This window comes from Mustela nigripes, chromosome 14 (genome assembly GCF_022355385.1).
Source record: "Mustela nigripes isolate SB6536 chromosome 14, MUSNIG.SB6536, whole genome shotgun sequence".
In the NCBI taxonomy this organism is placed as follows: domain Eukaryota; kingdom Metazoa; phylum Chordata; class Mammalia; order Carnivora; family Mustelidae; genus Mustela; species Mustela nigripes.
The window spans coordinates 14,958,954-14,976,680 of NC_081570.1; the positions used below are offsets into that span (position 1 = coordinate 14,958,954).

General features: G+C 39.1%; 1 protein-coding gene and 1 pseudogene across 19 annotated transcripts in view; one reads left to right on the forward strand and one right to left on the reverse strand.

The window, feature by feature from the left end:
* EIF4G3 (eukaryotic translation initiation factor 4 gamma 3) overlaps positions 1 to 17,727 on the reverse strand; it is a 355,154-nt gene that overhangs the window by 275,046 nt on the left and 62,381 nt on the right. The window lies entirely within an intron of this gene.
* Positions 3,871 to 4,505, forward strand: LOC132001516 (nucleolar protein 56-like; annotated as a pseudogene).

The window sequence follows — 17,727 nt, forward strand, 5'->3', positions numbered from 1 at the left end:
CCTCTGCCTCTGCCCCTGCTCATGCTCATGCTATCTCTCTCTGTATTGCTCTGTCTCAAATGAATAAATAAAATTTTTAAAACAAAAATCTATAACCTGGTTATCCATTAACATTTATCACTAGGGCACCTGGGTGGCTCAGTCATTAAGCTTCTGTCTTCAACTCAGGTCATGATCCCAGGTTCCTGGGATCAAGCCCCACATTGGGCTCCCTGCTCAACGGGAAGCCTTCTTCTCCCTTTCCCTCTCCCACTTCCCCTGCTTGTATTCCCTCTCTTAAATAAACAAACAAAATCTTTAAAAAAAAATTTTTAAATAAAAATATATTAATAGCCTTTCCTGATAACTGTGGATATTCTTTTTTGCTATTACACCAAAACTTGACAAGGATTAGATGATATGGAATCTGAAACCATATTAACTTTTCATACAGTTACATTAAAATTGTTTTATATTGCATTTTAAATGGATCTTTTACCTATGCATAATTTTGGAATATCTGCATTAATCACCTAGAAAATGTTGGTACATTAAGTTATGCATGTTTTCCAAATGTCAACACATTTCATTGTATAGTAGTAAAATAAAATCTGTTAGTATCATCACTGATTTCCTCAGTAAAGTCTATTAAAGTATTGGGAAACTGTCAAACTCATGGTAGCAAATAAAAGTTTCCAATATTCTAATTTTCACTTGAAACATATAACTTTATTATTGCCAAGAGTTTTCCTTGAAGTAACAAGCACACTCATTTATTCCTGAAAATATGTCTGCTAAATATCCAAGTCTGAATACAGTTTATCATTCTTTCGAGTGAAAATGGTGTTACATAAAAAGCAGTTAGTGAAATACTAACACTCTATGTTAACTACACTGGAATTGAAATAAAAAAAAAAAACAAAACAAAAGAAGTGGTTAAGTGTGCCTGGGTGGCTCAGTCATTTAAGTATTTGACTCTTGATTTCAGCTCAGGTCATCTCACAGGCTCATGTCATGGAACCCAGCATCAGACACCATGCTGGGTGCAGAACCTGCTTAAGATTCTCTGTATCCCTTCTCCTCTGTCCATTCCCATCTCATGTGCTCTCTAAAAAAAATTTTTTTAAATTTACATTCTGAAAAAGTGGTTAGTTCCGACTGCAACTCACTCACACAAGTCGTCTGAACCACTACCGGAGGGATGCCTGGGTGATGCACTCGGTTAGGTGTTTGAGTTCTTGTTTTGGCTCAGGTTGTGATCTCAGGGTCGAGAGGATCAAGCCCCATGTCAGACTCCATGCTCCATGTGGAGTCTGCTTCAGATTCTCTCTCCCTCTCCATCTGCCCCTCCCACTAGTGCATGCACACACTCTAAGACAGATAAATAAATAAATCTTTTTAAAAAGCCATTATTAGACAACTATGTAACAGAAGTGCTTTATGCATGCCTCCCATTTCCTCACACAGATCATTAAAAAGATGTCTACTGAAGAGTCAAGATTTAACAAAACAAGTAAGTTTTGCTGTTTCATGAAATATATTAAGACAAACAAGGGGCGCCTGGGTGGCTCAGTGGGTTAAGCCGCTGCCTTCGGCTCAGGTCATGATCCCAGGGTCCTGGGATCGAGCCCCGCATCGGGCTCTCTGCTCAGCTGGGAGCCTGCTTCCTTCTCTCTCTCTCTGCCTGCCTCTTTGCCTGCTTCTGATCTCTCTCTGTCAAATAAATAAATAAAATCTTTAAAAAAAAAAAAAAAAAAAAAAAAAAAAAGACAAACAAAAAAAAAAGATAATAAGTGAAACTGTCACCTTTGTTTTTTGTTGAGAATGCATGTTGGTGAAGAATACAGTAATTCTGAGGACAGTTTGGTACCACTATCTTGATTCATTCTAAGGCTCCAGCAGTGTGACCCACTTACGATTTTACACCATCAGTGAAGATGTCAATAAAGTGAAAAAGGAAAAAATACCTCAGAACAATTATTAAAATAGTTCTGACCTCATCTCTGCCTCCAAATAGCATGCTATCCTATGAAAACCATATTCTTTCATATAGGCTCACGAATGCCAAGAGCAAAATTTCAATACTACTAATATCCAAAATAAAAATCCCAGAGCATTGTAAATCTAGGTAAGCAGGCCAGAAGCACACTGCTCCAAGTCAGGGCACCAGAGAAACCCATAAATGTAGTTATGCTAAATTCATGCAAAAATGGTCGTCAAATGAGGTCATGAAAAAAATCCAAAGGGCTTTTCATTCACACTGACAGAGAACTACTGTGCATTTGAGAAAGGAAATATGATTACTCATTAAAGTTCTTTCTGGAAAAAAAAAAAAAAAAGAAAGAAAGAAAAAAAGAACAAACTGGTATTTATGCTGCAATGCATTCCGTTAGCCCAAGTTTAGTATAAAATGCTAAAATAAATGTAGCAGTAGCAGCCTTTACTACTGTGTCCCTAATGTAGCCATTCCATCTAGGCCTCAGCCCAGGGTCACGTAGCTCTCCGTCTTCAACTCATCTTTTGGATCTTCACGGCCTCACTAACCAGCACAGTTTAAACCACTAGAAAAACAAAGACTCACTGTTCTTTACTTCTCTTAAAACTTTTTTCCTTTTCTCTAGCTTCATCTTAAGTAGCTAAACACCCACACCTCATGAGATGTCTTTCTAGAATGGGTACAACAACTGAGATGGACCAAGTCAGTGGCTCCAATTTAGGACAAGAACTCTGGAGTTGAATCGTATACATCCCACACAAAGCTCTTTAACCTATAAACTTGAACCAATAATGCCAGCCAACATCTAGGATTCAAAGAACTTAAACATATTTCAATTAGAAGCTCAGAATGTAACTGAAATAGATCAATTCAGAATGTGTCAAAATTACAATTCTTTTTTGTTTTAATATTTTATTTATTTATTTGACAGAGATCACAAGTAGGCAGAGAAGCAGGCAGAGAGAGAGGAGGAAGCAGGCTCCCTGCTGAGCGAGAGCCAGATGGGGGGCCGATCCCAGGATCCTGGGATCATGACCCGAGCCGAAGGCAGAGACTTTAAGCCACTGAGCCACCCAGTTGCCCCAAAATTACAACAATTCTAAAAACACTTAACTCAGGAGGTAGTTTACTCACATCACAGTCTAGAGCACAAACACGATTTTACCATTCCAGTTCTTTTCTACTACCTTTGTAACTTCTGGGGAAGTTACATTTAACGTCTATTTTTTTTTAAAGACTTCATTTATTTGACAGACAGAGATCACAAGTAGGCAGAGAGGCAGGCAGAGAGAGAGAGGAAGGGCAGCAGGCTCCCGGCGGGACTTGATCCCAGGACCCTGGGATCATGACCTGAGCCGAGGGCAGAGGCTTTAACCCATTGAGCCACCCAGGCACGCCTAACATCTTATTAATATGTGTCTTCACCTGGAAATTGAGGACAATAATAGGACAATAATAGTACCTACACTTCACAGGGTCAAGAAACAGGTTAGAGGCTTTACATAAGGCATCTAACCCAGTGCATGGTATACATTGGGCATACATTAAACCACTGCTAGTAATGATCTCCAAGAGCAATTACTCCAAGAGCATAATAGCACTGGTGTCTGAGTTATTCCCAGGGTCCAGCAAAGGGACGAGATTTCCAGAGCCCTGAAGACAAGGGGTAGCAAAATATGGACTCATTTTCCACTCTACCTTCAGTGGCCAAGGCAGCTGCCAAGAACAAAAGCCACGTCTCCTGATACCTGGCAAACAAATGCAGTACTGCCTCACGAAGTGACTGCTTCTCTGAAGTGCCTACAAATGTATTTGGGGAGAAGCTTCAAGAGCAAGTTGAGGAGCATCTGTCCTTCTACAAGACAGGAGAGATTCCACAGAAGAATCTGGATGTCATGAAGGAGGCAATGGTTCAGGTAGAGGAAGTAACTGCTGAGATGGTGGGGAAGCGGAGAAGCAGGTGAAGAAAGGCTTAAAGGAAGAGAAGAAATGGCTGGCTGCCCTCACCCTCGTGTCTCTGGAAAACAGCAAGAGTACCCCAGAGGACTGTGAGGGGACAAATGAAAGACCCAAAAAGAAGAAAAAGCAAAAAGCCCAGGAGACTCCACAGGAGAATGGAATGGAGATCATGCTGTCTCTGTCTCTGTCTCTGTCTCAAAACCAATGAAAAAGAAAGTTCCTTCCAAGGAGGAGGTGGTTCGTATTGATCCTGAAGAGACAGCTGGCAGAATGTCTTCCCAAGAGGAAGAAATTTTTCCCCAAAGAGAAACCAGTTAGTGATGCTGAAGAGGCAGGAAATGGGGGCATCCCCAACAAAAATTCTGGACCTGAAGAGGCTGCTGGCAGCAAGAGCAGCAGCTCCAAGAAAAGAAGCAAGCTCCAGAAGCTAGCCCAGGAAGATGAGAATAGGCATTTACCTGGTGGGCATCACTCACATGACATTTCCCAACCCATCCCTTATATCCCAATAAAAACAAATTCACAAGAAAAGAAAATCAGAATAGCAGCAGAACCAATGACAAAGCAATAGAGAATCTCCCTCAGAGTTCAATTACATATTTATGTAACAGCTTAAGTAACGTTAACTGTGAATAAATTTTCACCATGTTGTATATTATATTCCCTTCATAGGACATGTACTATCAAGCCTTAGCATCTAAACATTTAGTACATATATCTAATACTGAGGTTATTAAACAGAACTTAAAATGTTCACAAACGTTTTCCAGCAGACACTATGTAGTAGCAAGGGTAACGAACTGTGATGTTAACAAATGACTTGTCTAAGAGTAAAATGAGTGACAGGGAAGCAAATAAAAAACCCTAAAATCAGTGTTCATAGGACACCAATCAAAAGACATTTGGGGCTCAATAAAATCCTCCAACATCTCCCAAGAATACGAATACAACAAAGCTGGGTGCTATGTGCACTACTGTTTATTACATTATTCTGTAATTAACTTTCTATATGCATAAAATATCTCACTAAAGATGAAACACCTATGTAAAACAAAAATGACAACAGAGATAACTCAAGTAAATTAAAAATAAAATTGAATTAAAAATAAAATTGCAGGGGTGGCCTTGGTAGTTGGTTAACTATCTGACTCCTGATCTTAGATCAGGATCAGTTATGAACAGTTGTGAGTTTGAGGCCAGTGTGGAGCCTACTTTAAAAAAAACGTTGTAAAATATAGCCCAGCTCTACCTGATAAAGTTTGCACATCCAAATGTGCTGTTTTAAGAACAATTTTGGGGGGTAAAAAAGAATAACTTTTGGGGGTACATGGGTGGCACATATAGTTAAGCATCCAACTCGATTTTGGCTCAGGTCATTATCTTAGGGTGGAGGGATCATATACAAATGTACCAGTCAGATACAAATGTAGTGATCTGAAGGGGCACATGCACCCCATTGTTTATAGCAGCAATGTCCACAATATCCAAACTATGGAAAGAGCCTAGATGTCCATCAACAGATGAATGGATAAAGAAGATATGGTGTGTATACATATATTATACACACACACACACACACACACACACACACACAATGGAATACTATGCAGTCATCAAAAGAAATGAAATCTTGCCATTTGCAACGCTCTGGATGGAACTAGAGGGTATTATGCTAAGTGAAATAAGTCAATCAGAGAAGGACAATTATCATATGATCTCTCTGATATAAGGAATTTGAGAGGCAGGGTGGAGGGTCGTGGGTGCAAGGGAGGGAAAAATGAAACAAGATGGGACCGAGGAAGGAGACAAACCATGAGAGACTCTTAATCTCAGGAAACAAACTGAGAATTGCTGGGAGGGGTGGGTGGGGGGAATATGGTGTTCGGGTTATGGATATTGGGGAGGGTATGTGCTATGGTGAGTGCTGTGAATTGTGTAAGACTGATAATTCACAGACTTTTACCCCTGAAGCAAAGAATACATTTTATGTTAATTTAAAAAAAAAAGAAATAACTTTTGCTTATTTCATATTGGTGATTTATATAATCAATGCAACACTGCTTACTTTTTCCTGTCAACTGGGACAAGAAGCATTCTTTGAATAATCTATATAACTGTTCATATTATCTAATAAAAGAACTTCATATTATCTAACAAAACATAAAACAATAAAACCATTAGACATTGGTGAAAAATATTTTTTTAAGGTTTTATTTATTTGACAAAGAGAGAACAGGAGAGCACAGGCAGGGGGAGTAGCAAAGGGAGAGGGAGAAGCAGGGCCCCTGCTGAGCAGGGAGCCCGACATGGGGCTTGGTCCCAGGACCCTGGGATCATGATCTGAGCCTATGGCAGTAGCTTAACCAACTGAGCCACCTAGGGATCTATCTGTATCTGTATCTGTATCAGAGTCCTATCTGTATCTCATGAATGACTATCAAGCATCAACAACGAGTTAGTGGTGCTGGTGGGGAGGGGAGTGGGGGGATAGGGTAACTGAGTGATGGGCATTAAGGAGGGCAGGTGGTGTGATGAGCACTGAGTGTTATGACAAAGAATAATGTCAACAAGATCAAGTCTTGAATAATGGCACTTATGTAGTAATGGCATTTTCTTTATCAAAAAAACCATGAGAGGAAATGAAACTTTGCTTTTCTTTACATTTTTCATTACAAGATACTGGATTTCACTTTTGCAACTGTTTATTTTTAAGTAACAAGGTAAAATTCTAAAACATCCTGTTGCTACTACGAAGTATGAACAATGAGACTGGGGGTGGTGAAAGAGAAAAGCTAGCACAAGCCCTAACAAAGGCCCAGCACACCGGCTTGGGCTAAACTCCCCAGAGTATGAAAGCACTCTTTGTCTTTCTGGTCAATGCAAGACCATTGAATGTCCTGGTATATAGTTGGGAGGGGGGGCGGGTAGGCAGAAGAGGGAGGATGGGAGTTCTGCCTCTTTAGGGGATGTCTCCTCAGCTGCCTGGCTACAGTAAGAATGAAGACTGTAAAAGCAAATAAAAGCTCCCAAGCATGCAATTACCCAGTCGTTGTCTATTAATACGCACCAGCAAAAAAGCACTCATGGTAGGGGTGGGAGACACTCATGTGCCTTCATTACATTACATCTTACTTTACAGACACTCATGTGCCTTCATTACATTACATCTTACTTTACTACTGAACAAAATTCTAGGACCTGGATTTCTATTTCACATTGACCCTCTCAATCTAGTTCATTCAGAAAACCACAGAGGAAATAAAGTGTTTTGGCTTCCAATTTGGACTCCAGTAATAATAATCTCCTTCCTTTAGTTTGAATAGTACTCAGAAAAGTTTAAATTAAGAAAGACCTTTCAGGGACACCTGGGTGGCTCAGTCGGTTAAGCATCTGCCTTCGGCTTGGTTGTGATTCCAGGGTCCTGGAATCAAGTCCTACATCATGCTCCTTCCTCAGCAGGGAGCCTGCTTCTTCTCTCTCTGCCTGCTGCTCCCCCTGCTTTGTGCGCTCTCTCTCTCTGACAAACACATAAATAAAATCTTTAAAAAAAAAAAAAAAAAAGACATTTCTTTTTTTTTTTTTGTGCAAATGTTTTTCAAAAAAACAAAAAAGCAGCGTAAGTTCTCTAACAAAGGCAACAGCTCAAGGTTCACAAAAAGGACCTCACAAGTCCGTTTCAGTGCACTACAAAAACTGTACACCCTCAGGGTGTGGACCATAACCATTTTCATCATTGCTATAGCTTAATGAAATACAAGAAGTTGGTGAAAGAAGCTGTCATAGTCTAATTAAATTTGACTGATAATCCATTGTATAATTTCTATGAAGCTACAAATGGCATAAGACACTACTTCTTTTGAGGTTCTCAACAAAGAAAAGGCTCATTTTCCAGTATTATGATTAAAAATGAGAATGTTGATTTGCTTAAAATACACACACACACACACAGCCCTAGTTAATGTCTTCAGTGCTGGAAATTTTCATTTCAAAATCCCACTCATGACTCGAGATTTTATACATGCATACGGATGATTTTAAGCAGCACTAGTTTAGCTCCCAATAAGACAAATCCAATTGCAAATGTATTTTAATAATTAAAATTTATTCTGAGAGTTATGCAGATTTTGGTTAAATAGAAATTTTGCTTGTAACACTACTTTAAGAATCACTGAATTCGTTTTTCTTTTTTTAAAAGATTTTATTTATTTATTTGACAGAGAGAGATCACAAGTACGCAGAGGCAGGCGGAGAGAGAGGGGGAACCAGGCTCCCTGCTGAGCAGAGAGCCCCATGTGGGGCTCGATCCCAGGACCCTGGGATCATGACCTGAGCCGAAAGCAGAGGCTTTAACCCACTGAGCCATCCAGGTGCCCCTGAATTCTTCTGAGCTAAAATGAGTAGGATATTGTAAAATCAGCAATTTGGAAAAGTCCTGGGAGATGATCTTACAATACACATGTAATAATGAAGGAGGGTAGGGGAAGATAGCCTCAGAAGTAATATGCTTAAGGTCACACAGCTCAATGTCCTTTACACAGACACAGTGGAAAATAAAAAAAACCAAATTCATATATAGTTTACAACCTCAATTTTACTGGGTCATAATTTGCAAATGAATAAATCTTCTACTAGTCCCAAAGGGCCTCTAAACAATTTTCTGGAAATCATACTGACTTCTGAAGTGAAATGGTATTTTGGTGAGAAATTAAAAATATGTAATAGGGGATGCCTGGGTGGCTTGGATGGTTAAGCATTTGCCTTCAGCTCAGTTCACGACTCCAGGGTCCTGGGATTAGGCCCTGCATAGGGCTCCCTGCTTGGCTGGTAGCCTGCTTCTCCCTCTTTCTACTATTCCCCCTGCTTATGCTCTCTCTCTCTCTGCCAAATAAATGAAATCTTAAAAAGATAAAAATAAGAATGTATAATAAGAACAAAGAAAACCAGCTGAATTTATTTGGTAAATAAAAGGAAGGAGCAAACATTACTTATTTTAAAAATAAAGCAAAACTACAGATATAACCAAAGTCTGTGAGTCAGTAGCTCTCTTGGGCTATTAACTATAACTAGTTTTTATAAGAGCACTTCATAACTCTTAAACAAACAAACTGCAAATGGTGCAGAGGATATAAAGTAGAAAGTACCAGCAGGGATGGATCTAAGGTAGAAAGTCGTCGTCTTCTACAGGTAAACACAGTCAATTTTCTAATAAATCTTCCCACAAATATTCTACACATAAACGTACACTTTCATTTTTAACAACTCTTAAAAACTGCTTCTAAATTCATCTAAAATGTCAGATCACAATAGGTGTTTTTTTTTTTAAGGTTTTATTTATTTATTTGACAGAGAGAGATCACAAGTAGGCAGAGAGGCAGGCAGAGAGGGGGAAGCAGGCTCCCTGCTGAGCAGAGAGCCCGATGCGGGACTCGATCCCAGGACCCTGAGATCACGACCCGAGCCGAAGGCAGCGGCTTAACCCACTGAGCCACCCAGGCGCCCAAGATCACAATAGGTTTAAGAAAGGAGAATGAGGGGCACCTGGGTGGCTCAGTGGGTTAAGCTGCTGCCTTCGGCTCAGGTCATGATCTCAGGGTCCTGGGATCGAGTCCCGCATCGGGCTCTCTGCTCAGCGGAGAGCCTGCTTCCTCCTCTCTCTCTCTCTGCCTGCCTCTCTGCCTACTTGTGATTTCTCTCTGTAAAAAAAAAAAATAAAAATCTTTAAAAAAAAAAAAAAAAAAAAAAAAAAAAAAGAAAGGAGAATGAAATTCCTAACATGGGTCATTCACAATTATGAGAATATGATGATTATTACATGAGAGAAAAGTTGCAAAATAGAGAAAATAAATATTCAAAGTGTTAACTAACAGCACCATGTGGTCTAATCTCCATCTGCAAAGACCATTTCAGCATATAATTTCACATAATGGAGCCAATAAAAATATACACACTAAGGGCATCTGGGCGGCTCAGTGGTTAAGCATCTAATTTGGCTCAGATCAAGATCTCAGGGTCCTGAAATCAAGATCTGTGTCAGGCTCCCTGCTCAGCAAGGAGTCTGCTTCTCCCTCTCCCCCTGCCCCTCTCACCCCTGCTGATGCTTGCTCTCTCTCATATAAATAAAATTTATTAAAAGAAAAAAAATACAAAACGCTACCCAAGAAAAATAAAAGTAGCCACTGATTCTTTTATAATTTTCATATTATAAGCACATTACCAAAACTTTGTAAAATAAAAAATTTTAAAACTACCCACAAATCTGAGGACCCTGGATGGCTCAGTCAGTTGCGTGCCCAGCTCTTGATTTCAACTCCATCATGATTTCAGGGTCCTAAAATCAATATATGCATTGCGCTCCATACACAGCAGGGTGTCTGCTTGAGGATTTCTCTCCCTCTCCCCTTCACTCAGCCCCTCCCCAGCTCTTGCATGTGCGCTCTCGCTCTCTCTCTCTCTCTAAAATAATCTTTTAAAAAAATACATATAGGGGCACTTGGTTAAGCATCGGCCTTTGGCTCAGGTCATGATCCCAGGGTCCTGGGATCAAGCCCTGCATGAGGCTTCCTGCTCAGTGGGGAGCCCGCTTCTCCCTCTCCCCCCTGCTCACGCTCTCTCTTGCACTCTCTCTCAAATAAATAAAATCCTTAAAAATAAAAGTTTAAAATTAAAATTAAAAAATACATATATATATATATATATATATTATACACACATATGCACACACACAAAACCATACAGAATTATTTTGTTCCTCAAGTGTTTATATATAGCTAGAAATAAAAGTAAAATCTTCAAGTCTGAAACACTTAGGGTCAGAGCAGCAGGAGACACATACCTTTTTATAAGTGTTTCCTAACTGTTGGTGTATATTCTAATTCTGTCTCTAATATTTTTAAAAAGAAAAATGTTACTCCTTTGACAGATCCTGACCTGATCATTCAAGTCTGTTATGGAGCCCAGAAAAAGAATCACTGCAGGTTATCCACACCTCATCTCCAGAGCTCTTCCAGACCACCCACCATCTGCCCAAACAACTGTATATTCTCATCATTCCTAGTTCTAGGACACTCCTCCCACCACTATTTTGGCCCTATACCATTGATCCTACTTTTTGACAAATGCTTTAACTGACAGCCTCATTGGGAGCACCAACCCAGCCTATTCTGTCTGTCAGTCCTATCTACCACACCAGCTGAAAAACAGACACAAGCCAAATTTCAAGTGAGGTTTGAAACCCACTTTTCATCTGGCCTTCCCACACAAAAGAAACAGATACAGTGAGATATTACATTCTTCAGCTCAAATGCAACAGAGGACTAGAGAGAACAGAAATACTTTCAGTTCTGTTAAGATTTAGTCATTCATTCGCTCATTCATCATTCAACAAATATTTATTAAGAGCCTACTTCATGCCAGACATTTTTAGGAACAGGAGATAAAGTGATTAACAACAAAGTCCCCACTCTCTTGGAGTTTATATAAAATCAGTTAACAGTAAGTCAACATCTTGGTAATGACATTTTCATCCAAAGGTTTTAATCTTCATATACTAAAAAAACAAATTAAAAACTGTAAAACAAAAGTTTTAAAAGAAAAAGGGGCACAGATGGTTTCGTTTAATGTTATGAACAAATTCACAATGTAATCTGCACTAACAGTCATACTAAATACATTTTGGGGGGAAAAACAGGTTTTTCCCTTTATAGGCTATCAAATCTCAATCTCCTATTGAACTATGATAGATATCTATTCTTTTTCTTTTTTAATTTAAATTTTGTTATTTATTTATTTATTTATTTGACAGAGCACAAGTAGGCAGAGAGGCAGGCAGAGAGAGAGAGAGGAGGAAGCAGGCTCCCCACTGAGCAGAGAGCCCGATGCGGGGCTCGATCCCAGGACCCTGCGATCATGACCTGAGCCGAAGGCAGAGGCTTTAACCCACTGAGCCACCCAGGTACCCTTATTTATTTTTTTTTAATAAACATATTCTGTATTTTTAACCCCAGGGGTACAGGTCTGTGAATCGCAAGTTTTAAACACTTCACAGCACTCACCATAGCACATACCCTCCCCAATGTCCATAACCCCACCTCCCTCTTCCCCACAGCAACCCACAGCTTGTTTTGTGAGATTAAGAGTCATTTATGGTTTGTCTCCCTCCAAATCCCAACTTGTTTCATTTATTCTTCTCCTATCCCCATAACCCCCCCATGTTGCATCTCCACTTCCTCATATCAGGGAGATCATATGATAGTTGTCTTTCTCCGACTGACTTATTTCGCTAAGCATGATACCATACAGTTCCATCCACGTCGTCGCAAATGGCAAGATTTCATTTCTTTTGATAGCTGCATAGTATTCCATTGTGTATATATACCACATCTTCTTTATCCATTCATCTGTTGATGGACATCTAGGTTCTTTCCATAGTTTGGCTATTGTAGACATTGCTGCTATAAACATTCGGGTACACGTGCCCCTTCAGATCACTATGTTTGTATCTTTAGGCTAAATACCCAGTAGTGCAATTGCTGGGTCATAGGGTAGATATCTATTCTAACTATTAGCAAGGGTGACCACAAAGTAACTTGTAAAAGCTAAGAGGGAATGGCTATTAATGGACAAAGAAAATACTAGGCAACTAGAATATAAAAGGGTAAAAGGGAATTAGTAAATGTACATCCATGCTGAGCATTATACTACAAAACACAGTCTCATCCTCAAAGAGCTTACAATTTGGTTAAATTATTAATGTGTATAACAAATAATCATTCAAGAAGTTTTCTGAGGAATGCCAATCCGTAACATCAGTGACTGTGTAGGACTTCAGAAAACAAAGAATTATTTGTGGACTACAAATGATTAGGAACCATCCACAAGGAAGAAAAGACTGAAATGGATTGTACAGGAAGGTTAAGACTGAGAAGTAAAAGACCAAAAGGCTTTCTTAGTAAAGAAAACACAGAGGCAAGAATGTACGTGGAATATTCTACGATTTTATATTGTGACTGGTATCAGTACTGCAAATAAACAGGAGGTCCACAAAAGTCAGAAAGTCATAGGATGGCGGAGCTAGAAAGAATTCCAAATTCTACCCATATTCTTCCAAAGATGAAAAAAGTGAAACTCCAGAAGGTCACCAAATAAGGCCACACAGTAAACTGATGGCAAAGTTTAGATTATAATCTAGGTGTGCTGATGTTTATGACTGAACACTAGCTCCCTTCGGACTATGAACTAATGGCAGGATGATCCAAGAGAAAACATGCTGCAGGTATTTAGGCAAAAGTCCAGGTAAAGAAACAGTATGGATTTGTTATCATCTTAAAGATAAGGTTTAAAGTTAGAGGAGCAGATAAAATCTTGGGGAATTATATGGAAGAAAACAAGAGCCAAATCCGAAAAACTGTATAGGGATCATGCTCTCTTCCCCTCCACATATCTGTCTTACCCACAAAATGGGACACTACTGCCATTTTTTCACACTAGTGTATAAGACATGGTGTCACTGTGCATGAGGCAGGCCATTTTTTCCCTCTCCTCTAAGCAGTAAGCCCTGACCTAGACTCTTAAGGTCCCAAGTTCTGCTGGTGACTATTAAACCCAAAGAAGTTAGAAGGAATGACAAAATCAGAATGTTTCAAGATTTGAAGGAACCAATGTGATCATGTTTCTACCCACCACTTAAAATTTCTAAGTAAGAGAAAAACAGTTGTCAGAGAGAATTAAAAATGTCAGCTTTACTACTAATAAAACCTCGACTAGAAGGGTGCCTGAGTGGCTCAGTGGGTTAAGCCTCTGCCTTCAGCTCAAGTCATGATCCCAGGGTTCTGGGATCAAGCCCCACATTAGGCTCTCTGCTAGGCAGGGAGCCAGCCTGCTTCCCCCCTCTCTCTGCCTGCCTCTCTGCCTACTTGTGATCTCTGTCTGTCAAATAAATAAATAAAATCTTTAAAAATAATAATAATAAAATAATAAATTTTAAAAAGAATCATTCATTCATAATATACATAAAATGACAGTTTTGGTATTCTTTGTCTGCCTTAGGATGAAGTTCATTTCAATCTCATTCCAAGATTTTCTACTTTAGCTCAGATCATCACTGAACCTACTGATTCCCCTGTACTCCCCCAAAAAGTTCATCATCTTCCATCTTCACAAAATTCATTTTTTAACTTATGGTATAATTGGCATACAACATTATAATAGCTTCACATTTGGCAGTGTATACTGCAAAATTATCATCTTGGTAAGTCTAGTTAACATCCATCACAATAGTTTCTTTTTTTCATATGATGAGAACTTTTAAGATCTACTCTCTTGGTAACTTTCAAATATGCAATACAGTATTATTAACCATAGTTGCCATGGTATTATCTGCACAACTTATCTATCTTATAACTGGGAATCTATGCCTTCTGACTCTCTTTATCCATTTTGCCCACCACTCACCCCTGGTAACCACCAATCTGTTCTGTTTATCTATGAATTTTGTTTTGGGGTTTTGTTTTTGTTTTAAATTTCACATATAAATGCAATCATACAGTATTTTTCTTCATAAAATTCTTTAGTGCTTGTTTTTCCAAGGAAAAATGAGAAAGAAGTCTTATTGTATGGATACAAATACATGGCAGGATTTTTTTTTTTTTTTTTAAGATTTTATTCATTTGAGGGGCGCTTGGGTGGCTCAGTCAGTTGGGCAGCTGCCTTCAGCTCAGGTCATGGTCCCAGTGTCCTGGGATTGAGCCCTGCATTGGGCTCCCTGCTCAACGGGAAGCCTGCTTCTCCCTCTCCCATTCCCCTGCACGTGTTCCCTCTCTGTCAGATAAATAAATAAAATCTTTTTTAAAAAATAAAGTTATATTCTTAAAAAAAGAAAAGAGTTTATTTATTTGAGAGAGCATGCATGGGGTGGGGAGCAGAGGGAGAGGGAGACAAACAAGCAGATTCCCATGCTGGGTGGGGAGCCTGAATCAGGGCTGGATCCCAGGACCCTGGGATCATGACCTGAGCCTATGTCAGATGCTGAACAGACTGAGCCTCCTAAGCACCTGACCTGGAGTATTTTAAAGTTTGATATTTCAGGGGCACCAGGTGACTCAATAGGTTAAGCCTCAGACTCTTGGTTTTGGCTCAGGTTGTGATCTCAGGATCATAGGATACAGCCCCAACTAGAGCTCCAAGATCAGCACAGAATCTGCTTATCCTTCTCCCACCACCCCTCCTCCTGCTAGCACTCGCGTGCACTCTCTCTCTCAAACAAATAAATCCTTTTTAAAAAATTATTACAAGACTAATACTTCAAATTATATCAACTAACTTGCCCTTTAAAACAGTATATTCTTTAGCAGCCATAAATTATTTTTAATAATATAAGCTTAGAATCTTATACATACTTTCAATGCTTCTTTTAAAAAAAAGTCTGCTTCTCCTCTCCCCCAATCATGCACTCTCATATAAATCCTTACAAAAAAAAATTTTTTAAGTTCAGCTCCATTTGTGTTCCATTGTACTAAAAAAAAAAAACCTTTCAACTTTGCTTTTAAAGAGTTCAGTTAAATAATCTTTTTAAAAACTCATAGCAACAAACAATGCTGAGTAAAAGAAACCAGAAACAAAAAAGAAAATTCTGTATGATTAGATTCATACAGACTTCAACACCTAACAAAAAACAAGTTATGCTATTAGAAGTAGGTCAGTGGACACAGATACTAACTGGAAGGAAACATGGGGGGCTCTTCTGTGGTTCTGTTTACAGTACATTTCTAGCTATTCTACACCACTGTTTTCAGTATGTGAAAATATTGTGATGTTCACTAACAACTGTTTTGGGATGGTTTGTTATACAGCAACAAAAGAACTTCATCTATGCACAAACACACCTCTTCCATTAAAACAAACTTAGAACGCAGCATTATGACCAAGTATGGCCAAGCTTAGAAACCCCATATGTAAAACAGAATTGCTGTTAAGATTAAATGAGTCAGGGGTGCCTGGGTGGCTCAGTGGGTTAAAGCCTCTGCCTTCAGCCCGGGTCATGATCTCAGAGTCCTGGGATCAAGCCCTGCATCGGGCTCTCTGCTCAGCAGGGAGCCTGCTTCCTCCTCTCTCTCTCTGCCTGCCTCTCTGCCTACTTGCGATCTCTGTCTGTCAAATAAATTTTTTAAAAAAATCTTTAAAAAATTAAAAAATTTAAAAAAAAAAGATTAAATGAGTCAATCCTCTACACGGTAGCTGGCATAGACTCAGTGCTCAATAAATGTTAGCTCTGAGGTTTTTATTATTATTCCTTCAAAGCTCTCTAAATATGCCATATTCACTTTCCCTCCTGTATCTCTGCCTCACTTTCATCACCTAGCTCTTCTGAACTCACACAAATCCTAACTAGTCCTCAGGACCAAATGTAAACCCTTTCTCTCCAACAAAGTATTTTATGACTACTCTTACCTCCAAATTTCCCTTTTCTAAGGTGAACTGTATTTACTGAGTAAATGCACAGAACAGCAAAACACAATTATTAATGTATATATTTAAGTTTTGTTTATCTTCAAAGAATCCTATTTCACTTTCCCTACATGTTCCCTAGTATATAACAGAGAAGACATAATAAGCTCAGTAGAATTCACAAACTATTAGGTCCATCCATTGACCTGTCACACAGATGAGTAACAAGAGGAGTGTTCTAGTTGGATACCCCATGGGATCTTCTACATATCCCAAATACTTAAGTGACCACTGAAAACTATTCTATAACTTCAAAGTCCTACTTCAATGCTCCACTGAGGAGTCAGGTGAGTAGCATAAAAAAGGGGGTGGGAAGAAGTTTCACATTCTAAAATCTGAAACTCAGTAAGAACATGCACCTACGTATAAAAAACAAAGGCTAACTCCTCTACCTCATTCTGAAGAAGAATGCTGAAGGTAAGGAGAAAGGTGCCACTTTCGAGAAAAGAAGCTCTCGGTAATGGCACAGCACTGAGAGAAGAATGAGAAAATTAAACACAATAATAGCAAGACTACTGAGCATTCCCTGCAAGTTGCACTCCATGCTAAGCATGTACATGTACTTGTCATTTAAGGCTCAAAACAATTTGTGAAATAATGGCTCTTAAACCCATTTTAAAGATCAGGAAGCTGAGGAAAACAGACATTTGGTGGCTTTCCCACAGTCACACAGCTAGTAACAGTCAAAGCAGGGGATGCCTGGGTAGCTCAGTTGGTTAAGCGACTGCCTTCTGCTCAGGTCATGATCCTAGAGTCCTGGGGTCAAGTCCCACATCAGGCTCTCTACTCAGCAGGGAGTCTGCCTCTCCCTCTGACTCTCCCCCCCCCTTTTTTTAAGAGATTTTTTTTAGTGCTTTTTCTCTCTCTCAAATAAATAAATAAAATCTTAAAAAAAAAAAAAAAAAAAACAGTCAAAGCAAAGATTCAACCCAGGTCCCTGAGCTCCAATTCCAAAGAAGCTTATGGCCACCATCCTGTTTCCCCTGTAATGAATTCATGTATTTATAAATAATGGACTTAATGACTGGAAAGAATCTTAAACAAAGCTATATTTCAATTCAAAAAGATAAAGGAGTAACTCTCAATAGCACTTCTTTCACTACATTATACAAAAACTGTTTTATGCCAAAGAATAAATTCTAAATTACCAAATAAAAATAAAATCATGTGACCACTAAGACATCAAATAATTTCTATCTCCCTATATATGAGAAAACCAAAATCCAAGTGACTAATTCAAGCCATGCAACTTCTTTTCCTGTTAGTTCATTACCAGTTCTGAAGTATAGGGT